This window comes from Myxine glutinosa, chromosome 4, assembly GCF_964187855.1.
Source record: "Myxine glutinosa chromosome 4, kmMyxGlut1.1, whole genome shotgun sequence".
In the NCBI taxonomy this organism is placed as follows: Eukaryota; Metazoa; Chordata; class Myxini; order Myxiniformes; family Myxinidae; genus Myxine; species Myxine glutinosa.
In genome coordinates, this window is record NC_136264.1 from 103,234,375 (window position 1) to 103,251,145 (window position 16,771).

Consider the following 16,771-nt stretch of genomic DNA (forward strand, 5'->3'; position numbering starts at 1 on the left):
AAATGATTTTGTACGGTCCGTTTGGCAATCAATGTAAACCGAAACAAATCGTGTTCTGGAAAATATTGAATTGTTTGAAAATGGCCTTGTGGAAGGCGAGGGTCTCAGCATGTTATGGGATGCATCATTTTTCTATGAATTATGTTCTTGCCTTGTTTAAGAGAGAGATGTTTCTTTATGTGGATTTACGGAATATGTTGTACTTGTTGTGGAGGATCTTCAATTGAGCAATTGTGACTTGCTTTGATGGTTGACACTTGTTTGCTGGTTTTCATTTTAATAAAAAATCGTCGTAGTATCTGTTCTTATCAGTTTAATAGCTGATATGTTCCGCAATGCGGGACTAGTCTATTAAATGGATTTTTGGTATCGGGAGTTGGATTAGGGGCTTGCTCCGTCCGCTCCACGTATCGACCCGGTATTGCAGTACCTCCGGGAACGGTGCACCCCCTTTGGGGGGACCTGGAAAACAAAGAAAAGATCATAAAGTGTTACGTGGTCCTCCCGGTGACTACCTGGTCTCGGTGACCCCCGGACCGTGAGAGGAACTCCGCCAGAAAGATCTATGATTTATACGCTTTCGTAACGCAATCAATAATATATTCCCCGAGCAATGAACAACCATCAACAATCCACAATCAATATTACGAAGATGGCCATCTTACATATGTGTCCCCCCCTGTCCCCACTCACGACCACTTGGGTCACGGTCACTGTCCCTCACAATGTCTCTCTTCTCCGCACACGTGCGGTTGAACGAACCCTGGGCGGACGTGCTCCAAACGTGCACGTCTCGTACCGGGGACAGCTGCTGCAGCGCACACCTCCTTGCCAAGCAACGGGGCAAAACCAAGCGCGGCTTGCAACGCGCGCGAGGCCCAAGGTGCGACCAGTACGCGTCCTTGTAGACGGTGAGGCGAACTGTGCCGGACGCTTGGTTCCATGCACGAACCCACGGCGACTTGACGTGTAAATGGGTAATCACACGTCCCGGTAACTCCTCTCGCCAGACGGGCTTGTAAACGCAGCATTCCCCATGCTGCTCCATATCGATACTGCTCTTCTCGGCGCTGGGCGAGGAAGAAGTAGAGAATCGCTGCTTCTACCGGACCTCGTGTCTTTTCTTCTTCCGTTTCCGGTCTCCTTTTTCCCAGAAGGGATCCTGACCCTTTAATCACAACAACCTTTAATCGACTACACATTAATAAGCAAAGACCTGAATAGTAATTCACATAAATCCGTAACAAAAGGAAAAACGTCAAGATTTGCTTTTACAACTGGAGAGATATTTAAATTTGAAAACTCTGATGAGTGAATCGGGAAGTTGTGCAGTGGTTTGTGGGTTCGTCCTCTCTAATAAATCTTCCCACTCATGATTATTCTCCACAAGTTAATAAACAATTCATGCTAAATTAAAAAGGCAATGTGGGGATGACAAACTTCAGTCTAAAAAAGGTCCTAAACAAGACAGGGATGATGTTGGTTTAGAGAGTCGACAACAGTGTTGCCGTCACATAACAATCCCAACATCACTGCCGCATTTACACTTCATCAATCGTTGCTTCAAGCTTCCACAAACATTTCACTGGTGACCACAGTACTTGATTACTCTTGTAGTGTAGCCACATAATGAGATTGTACAAATTAGCAATCCGAGTATAATGTTATAATATCAGTACATGATCATCAACTTCTTACAAACTGCATGAACTTCTCTAATTTCAGCATTATATAATTATCTCCATTTGTGATTGGTTACTCTATGTTGATAAAAAAGAAAAGTAGGAAAGAAAACTGAAACTGCAGGAAGTCCCTGAAATTATATTGGAGCTTCTTATACTTTTGCAGAAATTATATATAGGAGCTTATGATACTTTTCGCTAGGCCTAGCTCTCGACAGTAGTCTGGAGGCAGTGATGTAGGGGGTTGTTATGTGACGGCAATACTGTGAGCTACTCTCTTAACCAACATCATCCCTATCTTGTTGAGGACCTTTTTTAGACTGTAGTTTGTCATTCCCACATTGCCTTTTTAATTTAGCATAATTTTTTTTATGAACTTCTTTCTGTCATTTTTTACAATGTGGAATAACACAATGGTACTCAGAGGATACCCAATCTTGGAGCAAAAGTGCCAAGATATCTTCGTCAGCAATGTCAAACACTGCACATGTTCCAATATTGTCGAACCGCTAACGTAACCCTGACTGTATCTTGCAGCTGTCTTATTGCTCGTTTCTCAAAGAGTAATGTCTTCATCCAGCCTCAGGCCACACAATGACCTGCACTTTGAAATGCCCAAAATAACTGATGTGGTTTCCCTTTAACCAATAGGGTGGGAGCAGAGGAAAGGGGCGGAGCCCATATCAATTAATTGACCATTGACCACTCCAGGCGATGCAGTGTGCCAAAACAAAGATGAAAGGAACACGAAATGTCAGTTCAAATATTTATTAAACTAGGGGGCCCGTTGGTCCATTGGACCAAATTTTAATTGGGGACTTTTGGATCTTCAGGGATTTTTGGGTCTTTGATGACTTTTGGGTGTTTGGGGACTTTTGGGTCTTTTTGGTCCTTGGGGACTTTTGGGTCATCTGGGGATTTTGCGTCATCTGGGGTTTTTGGGTTTTCGGGGACGTTTGGTTCATTGGGACTTATTGGTCATCTGAGTCCTTGGGGCTTTTGGGTCATCAGAGACTTCTTGGGTCCTTGGGGACTTATGGGTCCTTGTGGACTTTGGGGTAATCTGGGTCTTTTGGGTCCTCGGGGACTTTTGGGTGATTTGAGTCATCTTGGTATTTTGGGTCAAGTGTTGAAGGGTCTGCCAAGGCCTAAGGGGTCTCGGCAGTCTAAAGGGTTAAAAGGCACATTTGAATCGTGCGGAATTAATTAATAGACGTGAAAAAGTATGACTGACACACACACACACACACACACACACACACACACACACACACACACACACACACACCTCCATTTATCGTAGATTCATTTGACTGGATTCCTTGTTCAGTCTGTTTTATACGACGGCATAAGTGATGAGCCGACGTAGCGAATCTGACGCCGAGAAACCGTGACTCGAGATGGTTTATTGATCACGTGGTTGCCTTTTGTATTGACTCGCGACTGGAGGGTTCATGATCACGTGTCCCATGTGCGGTGTATAGCACTTGTACCTTGCTATTATTTTATTTTCACAAATGTAAAACTGAAAAACAAGGCCTTTCCCGAGACATGATATTTCTGCTGATATTATTTTATGCCTGTAACGTATTATTCTGACTTGTATTTGCATTGTTGTTGTGGTTTATCGGACGCGCTTATTCGTCAGACACGAGTGAATCATCACCGCGTCAATAAACGCGCTTTCCGCTTCCGGCACGATGGAGTCTGCTTGAGTTCGTTACATGGTGTCAGAAGTTCGTTGATATTCACGCCATAAGCCGCCATTCGTCTCCATAAATATGGCATCTCCGAACTTTGATCATCCCTCGATCGACTGGGAGAGTCTGGATCTCTACCAGGAGTTTTGCCGGTTCAGAAATCACGTCAGTTTTGTCTTGTCAGGGCCGCTCGCAGACATAACGAAGCCTCGTCAAGCAGGATGGCTCGGAACGTGGATCGGCGAACAAGGTCGTCAAATCTACCAAACTCTATCTTGGGAGGAAGGAGAGAAAGACGGAAGTGCTGAACAAATTCCAGAACTATGTGCAGCCCAGAAAGAACAAAAGAGTTGCCAGACACCGACTGAAACAAAGGCGCCAGCGGAGTGGTGAGTCTTTTGATCATTTCATAAAAGATCTGAGGATAATTCTCATGGATTGCGATTACCAAGACCCAGACGACATAATCGTCGATTGCATCATTGATGGCAGCCATGATAAGAGGGTCCAAGAGAAATTACTCGATAGGGGTGAGGAGCTCTCACTAGCTAAAGCTATAGAAATTGGCCAACAGCTAGAGCTCTCGCAGAAACATATGAGAATAGTCCGAGATGAAGATGCTCTCATCTCAGCCCTCAGATCTGAAAACGAACGAACTCAGCCCCAGACTCAACGTTGTAAGAGCAAGCCTGATAGGCATGCACAAGCCACCGCGCTGTTCAAAGCTGAGAATCGGTTTCGGAATGACGGTCCCTGCAGCAAATGTGGCCAGTCAGTGCACAGGCAAGCCAAGTGTCCAGCAATTAATTCTAGCTGCTCCTACTGCAAGAAGCCTGGTCACTGGTTTGCGGCGTGTCGGAAGAGACTGCGCGACCTAAAGTCCCTTGATGAGGAGACCAGTCTAGATCATGTAGATCTTCCTCAAGAACTCATCAAGGAATCTGAAATTTTAAGGATCTCCGCTCTACAACCAAGCATCAATACGGCTACTCATGACAAGTGGGCACAGACTGTCACGTTGCTGGGTCAGCCGACTCGGTTCCGGATTGACACGGGTGCAAGGTGCAACACACTAACACTCAACGACTACCAGTTAGTCCAGCACCTCGCAGGCGATCTACAATCGTCGCATAAAGTTCTTAAAACATACTCGAACCATACTATCCATCCTGTCGGTACCGTGACACTCCCTCTCTCTCACAAAAACAAGACCGTTAGAGCCAGTTTTGAGGTCATTGACCTCGATCAGGAGAATGTAATGTCAGGCGCTACCTCGGAAGCCCTAGGCCTCATTGTCAAGCTCGATAAGTTGTCTCTTGTTCAGCCTCTAGTCAATGTGTCTCAGGAAGCAGTAATCTCTGAGTTTCCAGAAGTTGCCAAGACAACTGGAACTCTTCCCGGAACTTATCGGATCAAGCTTGTAGAAGGGTCACAGGGAGTAGTTCACGCTCCTCGCAGACAGCCTGCAGCATTGAGAGAGCAAATAGTTGACAAGCTACAAGAGATGGTCACCGAAGGTCACATCGCGAAGGTAGAACGACCGACTGAGTGGGTGAGTTCCATGGTAGTAGCTCTTCGCAACGGCAAAGTCCGCATCTGTATAGACCCCAAAGACTTAAACAAGTGCACAAAACGTGAGCACTACCCAATGAGAACTGTTCAGGAAGTTTTAGCTCAAATCCCTGGAGCCAAAGTATTTTCTGTGCTTGACGCCCGCAGTGGGTTCATGCAAATTCGCCTTGACGAGCCTTCTTCATTCTTGACCACGTTCAATACACCTGTAGGGAGATACCGCTGGCTGCGTCTCCCTTATGGATTGAGGTGCTCGCCCGAGATATTCCAGCGAATCATGGACCAGATGCTAGAAGGGATAGAATGGGCAACAGCGGTAATGGATGACATTTTAGTTGCTGGTCGTGACATCACCCACCACGACTGTGTACTGAAGCGAGTTATGCAACGAGCTACAAGTTATAACCTGCAACTAAACTTCCGAAAATGCCTCATCCGGCAAACCTCAGTCCCTTATGTAGGCCACCTGCTTACTGCAGAAGGAGTGCTACCAGATCCATTCAAGACGAAGGCAGTTGAGAAAATGCCACGTCCAACAGACAAACAAGGCGTCAAGCGTTTCCTTGGATTCGTTCAGTATTTAGGGAAGTTTATTCCCAACCTAAGTGACACAAGCAAGCCTCTCCGTGATCTCTGCAAGGCGGACGTGGAGTTCTCCTGGCAGTCAGCTCAGGAGCTGTCCTTCAAGAAGCTGAAGCAAGCATGTATTTCGGCCCCGGTCCTTCAGTACTACGATGTAAGTCAGCCAGTTGAAATACAAGCCGATGCCAGCCAAAACGCTGTAGGAGCCTGTTTGCTCCAGAATGGCAACCCTATAGCGTTCACATCACGCAGTATGACCGATACTGAGTGTCGCTACGCTATGATTGAGAAGGAAATGCTCTCAATCGTCCATGCAACAGAAGCATTTCACTACTATATCTTTGGAAAATCAGTAGTGGTATATAATGACCATAAACCCCTTGAGGAAATCTTCAAGAAGCCTCTCCTATCTTCTCCCATGCGTTTACAGCGTATGTTGCTCAAGCTTCAACGGTATGACTTGGAGGTTAACTACTGCCGTGGTTCTGAGATGGTGCTCCCCGACACATTGTCCCGTGCACCTCTACCGGACACCGACTCAGAAGCTGGGAAAGACCTTTAGCCTGTGAACATGTTCCAGTTCCTTGCGATCACGAGTGGGAAATACCTCGAAATCCAGGAAGCTACTCTGAGTCAAATGAGCCTTCTCTGCGGTGTCATTGCAAGTGGATGGCCTGACTCCCGAAAGGAAGTCCCAGCACAGGTCCGTCCGTACTTTGACTCCAGAACGCAATTGGCAGTCTCAGACAGTGTTGTCTACAAAGGCATGCGCCTTGTCATCCCGCCAAGCCTCAGACCCAGAATGCTGAGCTTGATTCATGAATCGCACCTCGGAGTGAACAAGTGTAAGCAGCGTGCTCGCGAGGTCATGTATTGGCCCTCAATGAACTCTGACATCGAAGAAACTGTACGGAATTGTTGCAAGTGTGCAGAGTATCAAAGCGCTCAGCAACGGGAGCCTCTCTTGCCGACTTACACGCCTGATCTTCCATTCATCGAAGTTGGAAGCGACGTTTTTGACTTCGAATCAAAGCAGTATTTGCTCACGGTCGATTATTACTCCAAGTTTGTGGAGGTGGATTGCCTCAAGGACATTACAGCTCGCTCTGTAATCGAAGCTCTCAAGCAGCAGTTTTGTCGACATGGTATTCCAGAGAAGCTGCGAAGCGATTCCGGAAGTCAGTACACGTCAGAGGAATTTTCTCAGTTTTGCAAAGAATATGGCATAACTCACGACATTGTGTCCCCCAAGCACCAACGTGCCAATGGAGAGGCAGAAAGAGCGATCCAGACAGTGAAAAGGCTCTGGAAGAAGTCAGCAGATAAGTACTTAGCCCTGCTAGACTACCGCACCACTCCACTTGAAGGAATAAACTTGTCCCCGGCTCAGCTCCTAATGGGAAGACGCCCCAGAAACACACTGCCTTGCAACCGCACTCTTCTCATGCCTGCGCGGTATGACCATCACCTTGTGAGATCACGCCTTGACACACAGAAGGAGAAACAAAAATACTATCATGACAAGCCATCTATGTCAGATTTGCCACCGCTCCAGCCGGGAGACAGTGTTAGGATGTTGCCAAACCCGGAGGCCAGGCATTGGATTCCGGCTGTAGTTGAGGCGCGCCACAACAGCCCCCGGTCATATTTGCTGAGGACCCCAAACAATGTGTACCGGCGTAACAGGCTCCATCTCCGCAGAGTGCCTCATTCAGCCAATGTTGGCCCGGTGGGAAGTCAGCCACTCTCTCGCTTTTACTCTTCCCAGGACATGAGGGACTTCCCTGATCCCACCACTCAACAGGACACCCCAGTGGGGAACTGCTGCAAGTCCCCAAGTCCAAGTGAGCAAGCATCTGAATCCCAAAGTCTCCCAACAGTGTCATCGCCTCGAGCCACTGCATCTCCCAGAAATACCAAGTTCATCACAAGGAGCGGCAGAGCGGTTAACCCTCCCAGACGTCTGGATCTTTAAATTTAAATCAATTGATTCACGTGATCTGAATGTGATGCTGTTTGTTAATTAATTCATTGTAAGTTTTACTTTATAGAGTTATTTGCTTTGCTGGTTTCCTTTAAAGTGGCTTCCTTGAAAGAAAGGAGGATGTAATGTATTATTCTGACTTGTATTTGCATTGTTGTTGTGGTTTATCGGACGCGCTTATTCGTCAGACACGAGTGAATCATCACCGCGTCAATAAACGCGCTTTCCGCTTCCGGCACGATGGAGTCTGCTTGAGTTCGTTACAATGCCACATAACATTATCACGCAGAACGCCGACACTGAGGAAAATGTGTCTAGCGGCTCCGCCCCCATCAAGCTGGTTGACAGTCATAGCCACGCCTACCCCAGCCCTATTCTTTTACAAAGGAATGTCGTTTTGTGTACTTTTTGAGGAATCATTTCAAGCCACGAGAATTATAATACCAAAGGATGTTGCAGGAAGTAAAATCTGTCGAATGGTAGCAGAATCATTGCCATTGATCGAGGCAGCTCAGAAAAATGCCGTCTGAGGAAGATTATTATTGTAGCGGTTCCCGCTGAATGTACACAATCGCCTTGCACCTGCCAGGACACGGCCAGGGCGCGATCGCCATGCCGGGCTCGTCCGGACGGGCCCAGACGCGCCTCTCCTGGGCATGCCCGGACTCGCTGTTCCCGGGCACGCCCGAACCTCCCGGGCACGCCCGGTCTCGTCTTTCCCGGGCATGCCCGCTCTCGCCTTTCCAGGGCTCGCCCAGAGCGCCCGGGCACGCCCAGCCTCGACTTGCCAGGCCGCGTCCAGGACGCCCGGGCATGTCCAGACTCGCCTTTCCAGGGCTCGCCCAGAGCGTCCGGGCATGCCCGCTCTCGCCTTTCCAGGGCTCGCCCAGAGCGCTCGGGCACGCCCAGCCTCGACTTGCCAGGCCGCGTCCAGGACGCCCGGGCATGTCCAGACTCGCCTTTCCAGGACTCGCCCTTGACACACGGGCATGCCCGGTCTCGGTTTTCCCGGGCAAACGCCCCGGCATAAATGTGTATATATATTGCTGCCCGATAAACGGGCTTTTGTCAGAATACCTGAGCTGTTTTGTTTCAATAAAGCAACTCGGACGAATTCCGTCTTTGGTCGCGTCAATTCTTTCGACTCGCGTTGGAGCGCAGCTCCTTCATTATCTATATTATAATAGCCGTAGATGATTCTGTCTGTCTGTCTGTCTATCTGTTGGGTGTCTGTCCGGGGTGTGGCTTACTCGGTTTGCAGAGTAGCTCCACCCATAGCTCCACCCATTCTGGGAGTGGCTATAAACAAATATCCACCATTTTATTAACTCGCATAGCTTTGAGTCCTGTTTTGTAGGCCCGTGGTGTCTTGCTCTCCCCCAGTTTTATTTCAAATCAAATTCGATAAATCATTTCATTTTTCACAGTCGCTAACATAGTTTTAGACTCGGTTGAAAAAAAACGGGAAGAAAATCCGATTAAAGTTGCCGTTTATAGAACGAAATGAATTCTCAAAGGCCTGTAACTTCAAGGCCATTGAGTCTCTCTCACGCCTTTATCTCCAATCTAACTCACCATATGATTTCATTTTTATCGATGGTTTTACTTTTAGACTCGGTGTCAGCAATAATTGAGAACAATCCACACACGCGGGAAAATGCAGAGATATATTTTTTAAAATCGCGTCATGGTGTATCATACACCGCCCAACATGACACCGCCGGCAATGTGTCGATATATATTAAAAATTCGCTTTTGCTTTTCCGTTATGATATATTACTATTTAGTTTGATGATAGTCGTCACAAAAACGTCAACAATGATGCCGACATATATTTCTTCGTTTTTATTTCATTCAACATATTAGCCGGAAGTAAAATATGTTTCAGGAAATTACCGAGATATTTCTTCGTTTTTTTTATTAGTTATGTGCGCATACACTTTAAATAGGTTTATTTGAAATCTTTAATTTTCCACAAACATTCCACACACGCGGGAAAATGCAGAGATATATTTTTTAAAATCGCGTCATGGTGTATCATACACCGCCCAACATGACACCGACGGCAATGTGTCGATATCTATTTTAAATTCGATATATCATTTCATTTTTCACAGTCGCTAACATAGTTTTAGACTCGGTTGAAAAAAAACGAGAAGAAAATCCGATGAAAGTTGCCGTTTATAGAACGAAATGAATTCTCAAATGCCTGTAACTTCAAGGCCATTGAGTCTCTCTCACGCCTTTATCTCCAATCTAACTCACCATATGATTTCATTTTTATCGATGGTTTTAGAGTCGGTGTCAGCAATAATTGAGAAAATTCCACACACGCGGGAAAATGCAGATATATTTTTTAAAATCGCGTCATGGTGTATCATACACCGCCTAACATGACACCGACGGCAACGTGTCGATACATATTAAAAATTCGATATATCATTTCATTTTTCACAGTCGCTAACATAGTTTTCGACTCGGTTGAAAAAAAACGGGAAGGAAATCCAATGAAAGTTGCCGTTTATAGAACGAAATGAATTCTCAAACGCCTGTAACTTCAACTTCAAGGCCATTGAGTCTCTCTCACGCCTTTATCTCCAATCTAACTCACCATATGATTTCATTTTTATCGATGGTTTTGGACTCGGTGTCAGCAATAATTGAGAACATTCCACACACGCGGGAAAATGCAGAGATATATTTTTAAAAATCGCGTCATGGTGTATCATACACCGCCCAACATGACACCAACGGCAACGTGTCGATATATATTAAAAATTCGCTTTTGCTTTTCCGTTACGATATATTACTTTTTCGTTTGATGACAGTCGTCACAAAAACGTCAACAATGATGCCGACATATATTTCTTCGTTTTTATTTAATTCAACATTATTAGCCGGAAGTAAAATATGTTTCAGGAAATTACTGAGAGATATTTCTTCGTTTTTTAAAATTAGTTATGTGCGAATACACTTTAAATAGGTTTATTTGAAATCTTTAATTTTCCACAATATAATTTACTTGCCATTTATCATTTGATGATTACGAGACAAATTCCTCTTGAGGATCGTGACAATTCATGCGCTGCGTGGAAACTTCTATTTCCAAAATGAATGAGACGATCGATGAAGAACGCAGACTTGAACAGGATGCAGCAAGAAAACGAATGAGACGGGCGAACGAGTCCATCGACGAACGTCAATGCAAACTTGCGGGGTCACCCGTGGGAATCCCACGGGCATGGATGTGTGTGACATTTCGACATATTGAGTTAGATGCTGCACATTCATTTTTACAAAATGGTTACTGGCAAGTCATCAGATCCAGAAATGGTGTAAAAACCACCGTTTAGAGGCCATTTTTCCCCGCAAAGCGGGGGTTGGCCTTTTCGGGGACCGTGGTAGTTGTTGTTTTTTTGTCCCCTTTTTGAAGCAATGTTTTACGGCCGGATGCCCTTCCTGACGCCAACCCTTTTTGCCGCCTTCAACGACAAACAGGGAATTACCAGTGAACTGGTACTCAATTAGCCGACCTCGGAAGGATGACAGGCTGAGTCAACCCCCCTGGCATTAATTCGGCGATCGACCGAGATTCGAACCCAGGATCCTAAGCCGGCACCCTAGCCGCTAGCCCAACACCAGAAATGGTGTCATGAACACAATTTATTTACGCACAAGCACAAAAGCAAGACGGGCCGATTTCCGATTCCGACGGGCCGACGGGCGAGACGGGCCGATTTCCGATTCCGACGGGCCGATTTGGAGCAAGAAAAAGAACGAGACGGGAGAAAAAGGAGAGAAACGAGACGGGGAAAGCCGATTGGAGAGGCGAGTGAGGCGCGATTGGAGAGGAGTGTGAGGCGCGATTGGAGAGGAGTGTGAGGCACGATTGGAGAGGAGTGTGAGGCACGATTGGAGAGGAGTGATTGGAGGGGAGTGTGAGGCACGATTGGAGAGGAGTGTGAGGCACGATTGGAGAGGAGTGTGAGGCGCGATTGGAGAGGAGTGTGAGGCGCGATTGGAGAGGAGTGTGAGGCGCGATTGGAGAGGCGTGTGAAGGATTGCAGAGGAGAGGAGTGTGAGGGATTGGAGAGGTGAGGGATTGGAAAGGAGAGGGATGTGAGGGTTTGGAGAGGAGAGGAGTGCTAGGTGGAGAGAGGAGAGTGTCAGGTGGAGACAGGAGAGTGTCAGGTGGAGACAGGAGAGTGTCAGGTGGAGAGGAGTGAGGGGTCACATATTATGTGAAATAACTAAATTCACACCATTTCTGGATCTGATGACTTGCCAGTAACCATTTTGTAAAAATGAATGTGCAGCATATAACTCAATATGTCGAAATGTCACACACATCCATGCCCGTGGGATTCCCACGGGTGACCCCGCTAGTTATCATTATTGTTACTAGGGCATGCCCGTACTATATATATATCGAAAATTATATCCCCCCCCTCTATTTACATGAAATGGTTTGGTCCATGAAATGTTTTGGGCCATTCGCAACGCCAAAGCGAATGGCGAACGCTTTACATGAAATGGTTTGGTCCATGAAATGTTTTGGTCCATTCGCAACGCCAAAGCGAACGACGAACGGCTTGCGAGTACAGTGACAATCCCCCCCCCCCCCCCCTCTATTTACATGAAATGGTTTTAATTAGTTTTAAAACATAGTTTAACGCCAACATATGGCATGCCCGTACCCGTACTATCCGTAATGGCGCACGCTCTCACAGGAGCTCCGGAAGGTCGCATATCGCAGGAAAGCGAAAGAATCGCAAATTAGTTTTAATTAGTTTTAAAACATAGTTTAACGCCAACATAGCGCCAACATAGTTTGCCGACGGGAAATAAATGAATACGCTCTCAAATGTGCCATCCGAGGCAGAGTCTGTTCGCCACGTTCGGCACACGTGATAGCTCGCTGCTCTCTGATTGGTTGAATCGTTTTTTGGACATAGCTCGGTAACTACTTCTGCGATTAATTTAAAACCTTGAAAAGGCACATCCTCGGGTCCCCAGCAATATACCTGGCAAGTTTCAAGTATATCGGACCCGTGGTTGTCGAGAAACAGCGGTCACAGACAAACAAACACACACACACACAGACACACACACACACACACACACACAGAGATTAGTGGAATTATAGATAGATGATGATGATGACCAAGGGGATGAATTCCCGGGTTTGACCGATCGCGTTTTTTCGCTGTATTTTGCTTTTGCATTGGTCTGGAGAACTGAAAAGTGATCCCTTCGTCGACAATCAGCTGAACAGACCAGGTCGGTCTCATATGCAGCCAAAGTGAGTTTTAAATGAAGAGAATCCAACTGTGGCGGACACGAAAGCACTGACGTGGTGACATCACCCCGCACACCGAGTGGGGGTGGGCCACGCCCGGGAGAGAGGCGTGGCCTCACGATATACACGGGGCGCGCAGCCCTGAGAGTTCAGTGTTACAGTGAGCTCTTCAATAAAGACTCTTACAAATTACCGCGTTGTCCGCTTCCTCCTTGTTTACAAACAGCGAGCGTAACACCGCGCTTTACAACTATAGTTTTGCATGCAGCAGATGGGAGCGACATTTTTTTCCGTGCCATCCCGACATAGAGAGTACTGGAGTACTCTCTGATTATCCACATCACTGACATTTTTGTACATTCAACACTGGTCAAAAAAAGGCTTAGCGTCAGGAACGGCATCCGGCTATAAAACATTGTATTTTGTATTTTTCCTTTTGGTCGAACTTCTTCCTGAATCCGGCAGACAGCATCAGCCTATTATATCAGTAGAGAGTATTGTGAATTTCCAAAATAATAATATTTCTTCACAGCAAATTAAAAAAAGTCGGGAGCAATCCAGGAGCGGTCTCTTGCTTTATACATCGCCCAGGTAAACAGGGTCAATTTTTTTTATTGAATTGAAAAAATATATACAATTTCCTGGACGATTGCAAATATTTTGAAGCAACGTTTGCTTCTCATTTTCTTTCCCAGGAGCATTTCCGTGTTTCAAGGTGGGACCGAGACAGACGAAGTCAGCTTTTCCTCTGTGCTGCAAAAAAACTCGGAAGAGGTAGGGAATAGGACCTCCTCGTAAAGAAAAATCTGCTTCGAAAATCGGGTACATCATCGAACATCACGAAAACCTGGTGCATCATCGAGCATCACGAAAACCTGGTACATCATCGAGCATCACGAAAACCTGGTGCATCATCGAACATCACGAAAATCTGGTGCATCATCGAGCATCACGAAAACCTGGTGCATCATCGAACATCACGAAAACCTGGTGCATCATCGAGCATCACGAAAATCTGGTACATCATCGAGCATCACGGAAATCTGGTACATCATCGAGCATCACGAAAACCTGGTGCATCATCGAGCATCACGAAAACCTGGTACATCATCGAGCATCACGAAAATCTGGTACATCATCGAACATCACGAAAATCTGGTACATCATCGAGCATCACGAAAACCTGGTACATCATCGGGCATCACGAAAACCTGGTACATCATCGAACATCACGAAAACCTGGTACATCATCGAGCATCACAAAAACCTGGTACATCATCGAGCATCACGAAAATCTGGTGCATCATCGAGCATCACGAAAACCTGGTACATCATCGAGCATCACGGAAATCTGGTACATCATCGAGCATCACGAAAACCTGGTACATCATCGAACATCACGAAAACCTGGTGCATCATCGAGCATCACGAAAATCTGGTACATCATCGAGCATCACGAAAACCTGGTGCATCATCGAGTATCACGAAAATCTGGTGCATCATCGAGTATCACGAAAACCTGGTACATCATCGAGCATCACGAAAATCTGGTACATCATCGAGCATCACGAAAACCTGGTGCATCATCGAGTATCACGAAAATCTGGTACATCATCGAGCATCACGAAAACCTGGTACATCATCGAGCATCACGAAAATCTGGTGCATCATCGAGCATCACGAAAATCTGGTGCATCATCGAGCATCACGAAAACCTGGTACATCATCGAGCATCACGAAAATCTGGTACATCATCGAGCATCACGAAAACCTGTTACATCATCGAGCATCACGAAAACCTGGTACATCATCGAGCATCACGAAAATCTGGTGCATCATCGAGCATCACGAAAATCTGGTACATCATCGAGCATCACGAAAATCTGGTACATCATCGAGCATCACGAAAATCTGGTACATCATCGAGCATCACGAAAACCTGGTACATCATCGAGCATCACGAAAACCTGGTACATCATCGAGCATCACGAAAACCTGTTACATCATCGAGCATCACGAAAACCTGGTACATCATCGAGCATCACGAAAATCTGGTGCATCATCGAGCATCACGAAAACCTGGTACATCATCGAGCATCACGAAAACCTGGTACATCATCGAGCATCACGAAAATCTGGGACATCATCGAGCATCACGAAAATCTGCTGCATCATCGAGTATCACGAAAACCTGGTACATCATCGAGCATCACGAAAATCTGGTACATCATCGAGCATCACGAAAATCTGGTACATCATCGAGCATCACGAAATCTGGTACATCATCGAGCATCATGAAAATCTGGAAAATAATCCTGAAAAACTGAGCGAGATTTCAAATCCAAAGCAATTTTGATGCGTGCTCTGCAGGAAGAAGTTGTCTTACAGTGTTACATGAAGAGTAACTCTGTAATGCAGAAGCATCTGAAGCCATTCCATCCAAGGGAAGCTCGTGGTCATGGAATGGAAAGTCTTGCCAAACGTCACCGAGATCAATCGCCATCGTCGGCATGTCGGAAACAGCCATTCACAAGTGGGGTCACGCAACGCAAGCCGGCTCAATATTCAATCTTGATAAGATACCTACTCCTCCCCGAGTCTTTGGGGGTCTTAAGGGTCTTTATAGTCTTTAACGGTCTTAGGGGTCATTTGGGTCGTCGGGATGTTTTGGGTCTTTTGGATCTTTGGGGTCTTTTGTGTCTCCAGGGTCTTGAGGTGAGGTCTGTGGGGTCTTTTGGTCTTCAAAGGTTTTCAGGGTCCTTTGGGTCTTTGGGGTCGTTTAGCTCTTCAGGTTATTTTGGGTCATCTGGGTCTTTTAAGTCTTTAAGGGTCTCCGGGGCTTTTAAGGGCCTGTCGGGGTCTTTGTGGTCTTAAAGGGTTTTCGAAAGTTTAAGCGGTCTCAGCAGTGTAAAGGAAGGGTAGAAAGGTATATTCCAACAGTACATAATGAATAGTGTCGCGTGATTCCCCTCGGTGAAGACCGGGAAATCACGGATAGCAATGGAGCGTGACTTCGAGGCATTGTTCAATAGCGGATTTATTATCTCCGCGCGGAGGAAGAGAGAAGAAGAAGAAGCTGAAAGCTTTTACCTGACGCGATCCTCGAGCAGTCTTCAAACCTGCAAAAGGTAACTCAAAGGAAAACCGATTTACAATGTACAAAAATAACAGGTTTCTTTAATGGAACCCGAGAACAATGAAAACGCGACGCTCAAATTAATGTCCTAAATTGGGATCCCTCACACCAGACGTAAACACAGACACAGGACAGATAAATAGAAATAACAGGGCACGTGTGTGTGTGCTTAGCTTAACCACTCGTGTTCTCGTCGGGGATGGTGTCGGCCCTGTGTGCACAGTCAGGACGCGGCTCCATGCGCGCCAAAACGCCTTGGCGCCAAGAAGGCCCCGACTCGCCCTTGTTCGCTCGGCCCCGATGAAGGCCTCCTGCGCGAAGCGAACGAGCGTGCAGCCCGCTTGCTCCTCCGTGCAATGTCCTCGTGAATTTGGCATGGAACGGCGATGCACCCAACATCCGTATCAGAAGGGAGAGAGGGTCGAGGGTGAAGGAAGGCTTGAGGGCAAGAGGTCGGAGTAGAGGAATCTTAAGGGCAGTAGTGAACGAGGTCCAGGCACCAAGGGATCCAAAAACGAGAGGGCAAAATGCTGGCTTGCCGTGGTTTTTACGTCTTGTCTCTTGACGTCATCGGTCCTCCGTTCCAATCAGTCCGTCGCCTCTCGACCTCGAGAATGTTCTTCCCACGTCAGTCCTTCACCACTGGCTGAGCGCTTCGCGCTCTTCTCCTCATGCCATCGGTCAGTGGCCAATCAGGCCGTCGCTTCTTTACACCAATCAGCGGGTCGCTCCTTGCTCCGCCCCTGGCCAATCACAAGTCCTTCCTTACTCTGGCCTTACATTGGTGTGATCTCCCCATCAAACCACCTCGACCAA

At 46.6% G+C, this 16,771-nt stretch overlaps 1 non-coding gene across 1 annotated transcript; it reads left to right on the top strand.

Annotated features, from left to right (window-relative positions):
- Positions 1–263: 263 nt before the first annotated feature.
- LOC144891889 (U2 spliceosomal RNA) lies at positions 264–452 on the top strand. Its single transcript, XR_013623299.1, has one exon. It is a non-coding gene; the product is annotated as a U2 spliceosomal RNA (small nuclear RNA).
- Positions 453–16,771: the final 16,319 nt, after the last annotated feature.